The following is a 5000-nucleotide window of genomic DNA, read 5'->3' as shown; positions in this document are numbered from 1 at the left end:
AAGTTTAGTATACTGCTTTGATATTGTGTGTGAAGATTAGGTGAGGTCACGTATATATGCGCTCGGTTAAATAAATATATATATATATATATATATATATACGCTCGGTCGCAGTCATAGACAGTATAAGGCCGCAGAAGAGGTGACGTATATATGCGCTCCGGCGCAGTGGAGGTGACGTATTTCCGCTTCGCCCCGTAGTCTGCAGCCAGCCCCTATTGGAACGAGTGGCTCCTCAGACTACCAGAAGTGCAAGGCGGCACGCACTCGTTCATCTAAAGTATGGCAATTCTTTAATTTAAAAGGAAACAATTCCGTGATATGTTGTCTTTGCAAAATGGAGATGGCCTTCCATTCTAGCGCCACGGCAATGCACCAGCACTAGGGCTGGGATGACGTCGACGCAAAATATGCGCGTCGAATTGTCAGACCCAAAACAAAGATGGCGGCGCCGGCGTCAACACGAGTGGCTCCTCAGACTATAGAAGTTTTTTTTATATATTTTTTTTTTTTTATTGAACACAAGAACAGAACAAAAAAAACAGAATATAAAATAAAAAATAAATAAATAAATACATAAACTTATATAAAATAAAAATACAAATACAGAGGGGTCACTTTATTCCTCTTTTAAGAGCTCAAGGTCTCTTATTATTCCAGCCAATTTCTGGGCCTTTTTACTTTTTACACATTCCAACGCTGGAAAGAAATTACAAATTAAGTCTCTTTTAAATATCGAAAAATAAGGTTTCGTCTTCATACATTTTGACTTGTGAATAAAAAATTTGCCCAGTATCAACATTACATTAATAAGAAATTCATTTCTTTTCTCTTCCAACATCATTCCAAACATAACATGTTCCCTAGCAAAAGTGGGCAGTGATCGAATCTTTGATTCCAACCAATAGGACATATTTTTCCAAAAAGTATTTGAAAACAGACAAGAAAAAAAAAGATGATCAGTTGTCTCTATGTCAATTTGACAAAAAGTGCAGGCATTTACTTCAAAATTAAATCGTTGTCTTAAGAATTCACTTGACGGGTTATACCCCATTGAATATTTTAAAATGAGTTTCCTTAGCTTTAGGAGCCACTGGAAAGCTAATATACTGTGTTCGCAATTTTCTAATAGTTTGTTTCTCAGACTATCAGAAGTGCAAGGCGGCACGCACTCGTTCCTCTAAAGTATGGGAATTATTTAATTTAAAAGGAAACAATTCCGTGATATGTCGTCTTTTCAAAATGGAGATGGCCTTCCATTCTAGCGCCACCCGGGAGCAGCTGCAGATGACAGAGCACCGTAAGTTTTTTTCAACTCCCCACTTTGCACTCGATGTTGGAGTAAGCTATATATACGTTGTCGACACCTAAAGTTTTCATAGCTATTAATACGCTTATAGCTATGAATGTCGTGAAAAATACATAGAGGACACTGACAACGCTGACAGACAGGACCAAGCAGGTAACATTTAATAAAGTCTCAACTTTCAAATTTAGTCATTCAAAGAAAATTAAACCATAAATAGGCCTACTATTTTGTGGCTCTTTAATGTGTCGTGACAGATTGCCTCAGTTAAAGCTGCTCGTGAACCGATCATCTTTTCCTTGGTTCATTTATAGCATCAATGTAAGCCTACATCAGAAGGACTGTTGTTTTAACCGCGGAAAGACGTCAGTACAGTAGCCTACAATCATTATTCAAATCCACCGACGCTAATCTTCTCTCTCCTGACTACTTTGTCGGACAAAAATGGCGTATTATGATTGATTGATCAGATCGCCAGTCAATCAAACTCCCGGCAAATGTTTTTTTTTTTTTACATTTTATACACCCCACCCCGATGAAACCGGTATTACCGGTGTTGTCACAAGTCGATTAATCGAATCGAAATCGAATCGGACTGGAAAAATGAATCGTTAGATTAATCGATGCATCGAAAAAATAATCGCTAGATTAATCGTTTCAAAAATAATCGTTTATCCCAGCCCTAGTGTGCACGTGTGTGTGTATGCTTGTGAGTGTCTGTGCATGTTTGAGTGTGTATGTGTGTGTATGCTTGTGAGTGTCTGTGCGTGAGTGTGTGTGTGTGCGTGCGTGTGTGTGCATGCGTGAGTGCGTGTGTGTGCATGTGAGAGTGTGAGTGTTTGTGTGTGCGTGTGTGTGCATGCGTGAGTGCGTGTGTGCATGTGAAGTGTGAGTGTTTGTGTGTGTGCGCGGTGTGTGCATGCGTGAGTGCGTGTGTGCATGTGAGAGTGTGAGTGTTTGTGTGTGTGTGTGTGCGTGTGCAGTGCGTGTGCATGTGAGTGTGAGTGTTTGTGTGTGCGTGTGTGTGTGAGTGTGTGGGTGTGAGTGTGCGATTTGCAATTTATTGCCCTGGCCACATGTGCAGTCCTCATGCAGCATGTCTAATGCACGTTCACACAGATGAGCACTCTGGGCATCAGTCAGTAGAAGGTCTCATTAGTGTCCTCTCAGTCTTTATATCTGGTGTTGGGTTCACTGGCCTTATCTGCATAATGTGGCGGCTCATTTTAGCTTATCACAGCCCATTCGGCCCGTTTCCCCGATGGCCAGTCCATTCCTGAACAGCCTGAAAGTGCGTCGGCCCACCGGGAAAATGCCCGGTATGCCAGATTACCAGTCCAGCTCTGGTTCGGTCCCTGTAGGATCAAATTAAATCCCAAAGTTCATCGTTCTGTCTGTGTGTCTCTTGTTCTGGTTCAGTTCAGTGTTTGTTTCGGTGTGTGAGCGCCTCAGCTTTAACCGGGAGACAGTCGAGGTTTAACGAATGCAGAGCGACTAATATACATTATGAAAGGTTCGATGCGTTCAGACGATGCATGTACGGTCCATACAGCAACACAAGCTGAGAGGAAGCTGATGTGAGGAGATTTCCCGTCAGGAGGCCCGAAACACCATAGAGAAGACATCAGTGAGAGCTGCATCATATGCATTATTTATCATCTTCATTCTGAACTCCACATGAGACACAGACAGACCGGAGGGAAGAGAGACAGACAGGAGAGAACACAGACAGACCGGAGAGAAGACAGACAGACCGGAGGGAAGACAGACAGACAGGAGAGAACACAGACAGACCGGAGGGAAGAGAGACAGACCGGAGGGAAGACAGACAGACAGGAGAGAACACAGACAGACCGGAGGGAAGAGAGACAGACAGGAGAGAAGACAGACAGACAGGAGAGAAGACAGACAGACCGGAGGGAAGAGAGACAGACAGGAGAGAAGACAGACAGACAGGAGAGAAGACAGACAGACCGGAGGGAAGAGAGACAGACAGGAGAGAAGACAGACAGACCGGAGAGAACACAGACAGACCGGAGAGAAGACAGACAGACAGGAGAGAAGACAGACAGATCGGAGAGAAGACAGACAGACCGGAGGGAAGACAGACAGACCGGAGGGAAGACAGACAGACAGGAGAGAAGACATCAGTGAGAGCTGCATCATATGCATTATTTATCATCTTCATTCTGAACTCCACATGAGACACAGACAGACCGGAGGGAAGAGAGACAGACAGGAGAGAAGACAGACAGACAGGAGAGAAGACAGACAGACCGGAGGGAAGAGAGACAGACAGGAGAGAAGACAGACAGACAGGAGAGAAGACAGACAGACCGGAGGGAAGAGAGACAGACAGGAGAGAAGACAGACAGACCGGAGAGAAGACAGACAGACCGGAGGGAAGACAGACAGACCGGAGGGAAGACAGACAGACAGGAGAGAAGACAGACAGATCGGAGAGAAGACAGACAGACAGGAGAGAAGACAGACAGACCGGAGGGAAGACAGACAGACCGGAGAGAAGACAGACAGACCGGAGGGAAGACAGACAGACCGGAGGGAAGACAGACAGACCGGAGAGAAGACAGACAGACAGGAGGGAAGACAGAGAGACCGGAGGGAAGACAGACAGACAGGAGAGAAGACAGACAGATAGGAGAGAAAATAGACAGACAGGAGGGAAGACAGACAGACAGGAGGGAAGACAGACAGACCGGAGAGAAGACAGACAGACCGGAGGGAAGACAGACAGACAGGAGAGAAGACAGACAGACAGGAGAGAAGACAGACAGACAGGAGGGAAGACAGACAGACAGGAGAGAAGACAGACAGACCGGAGGGAAGACAGACAGACAGGAGGGAAGAGAGACAGACAGGAGAGAAGACAGACAGACCGGAGAGAAGACAGACAGACCGGAGAGAAGACAGACAGACTGGAGAGAAGACAGAAAGACAGGAGGGAAGAGAGACAGACAGGAGAGAACACAGACAGACAGGAGAGAAGTCAGACAGACCGGAGGGAAGAGAGACAGACAGGAGAGAAGACAGACAGACCGGAGAGAAGACAGACAGACAGGAGGGAAGACAGACAGACAGGAGAGAAGTCAGACAGACCGGAGGGAAGACAGACGACCGGAGGGAAGACAGACAGACCGGAGGGAAGACAGACAGACCGGAGGGAAGACAGACAGACCGGAGGGAAGACAGACGACCGGAGGGAAGACAGACAGACAGGAGAGAAGTCAGACAGACCGGAGAGAAGACAGACAGACCGGAGAGAAGACAGACAGACTGGAGAGAAGACAGACAGACAGGAGGGAAGAGAGACAGACAGGAGAGAACACAGACAGACAGGAGAGAAGTCAGACAGACCGGAGGGAAGAGAGACATACAGGAGAGAAGACAGACAGACCGGAGAGAAGACAGACAGACAGGAGGGAAGACAGACAGACAGGAGAGAAGTCAGACAGACCGGAGGGAAGACAGACGACCGGAGGGAAGACAGACAGACAGGAGAGAAGTCAGACAGACCGGAGGGAAGACAGACAGACCGGAGGGAAGACAGACAGACCGGAGGGAAGACAGACGACCGGAGGGAAGACAGACAGACTGGAGAGAAGACAGACAGACAGGAGTGAAGACAGACAGACAAGAGGGAACAGAATGGGTCCTGAGCAGAGAGCCGGGGTCG

The 5000-nt window shown here is 46.7% G+C and overlaps 1 protein-coding gene across 1 annotated transcript in view; it reads left to right on the top strand.

Annotated features, from left to right (window-relative positions):
• Positions 1 to 5000, top strand: part of LOC127645051 (uncharacterized) — a 247267-nt gene that overhangs the window by 186224 nt on the left and 56043 nt on the right.

Source organism: Xyrauchen texanus, chromosome 6 (genome assembly GCF_025860055.1).
Source record: "Xyrauchen texanus isolate HMW12.3.18 chromosome 6, RBS_HiC_50CHRs, whole genome shotgun sequence".
NCBI lineage: Eukaryota > Metazoa > Chordata > Actinopteri > Cypriniformes > Catostomidae > Xyrauchen > Xyrauchen texanus.
The sequence above is the reverse complement of the archived record's forward strand: the minus strand, read 5'-3'. Positions and strand labels throughout refer to the sequence as shown.